We start from the raw sequence: 779 nt of genomic DNA on the forward strand, positions 1-779 counted from the left end.
AATGTCTTTTCACATGAGAGAGAAGGTACACAAAGGTACAGGTAGAAGATAGCTTGATTTTCCGTTGTTTCGAGCCAGTAACGGATTACGGTGGTTTGATCTTCGCCAGGAGTCTTTGAAGATTGCAAAACCACCTTAACCTCGCCACAGATTACGGAAAACTGCTGTCCTTGGAGTCTCTAATACATGCAGGCGATAATTTAGAATTTAATTATGTATGTTTATTTATATGTGGTTGATTGCGTAGTCGTTTCGTATATAGTTTATTATTTTAGCATAATTGAGATAGGTTTGAAGATAAAAGAACACCATAATGTTTTTTAAAAATTTGTCATTGAAAATTTAGAATTCAGAGAAATTCTGAAAAAGTATTAAATGATATTGTTTCTAATAAGCGAAAAAAAAGTTTAAGAAACATAACAATGATTGCCGTTTTTACACAGATTCTTGATAATCACTTAATTCGCATTTGTTATTAGTAGTTTTTTAAGAGATTTTTCTTATATATTATAGTACTATTATATTATTGCCTAACGATTTTATCGTTAATTAATATTAAAAATTAATGATAATTAATTAATAAAATATAATTATTGTAGTTAATCATTAATAATAACGAAGATCATATAAAAGATTTATTTTTATAAATACATTTCATATTTATGAGGTTTTAAGAATATAGTTTAAAATTAGTAACATTGTAAATATTATTAAATAACAAAATTATCTAAATATATACGTACACGTAAGTAGATGATAAAATTAATATATTAATTAAT

Source organism: Trachymyrmex septentrionalis, unplaced genomic scaffold (assembly GCF_001594115.1).
Source record: "Trachymyrmex septentrionalis isolate Tsep2-gDNA-1 unplaced genomic scaffold, Tsep1.0 scaffold73, whole genome shotgun sequence".
Classification (NCBI taxonomy): domain Eukaryota; kingdom Metazoa; phylum Arthropoda; class Insecta; order Hymenoptera; family Formicidae; genus Trachymyrmex; species Trachymyrmex septentrionalis.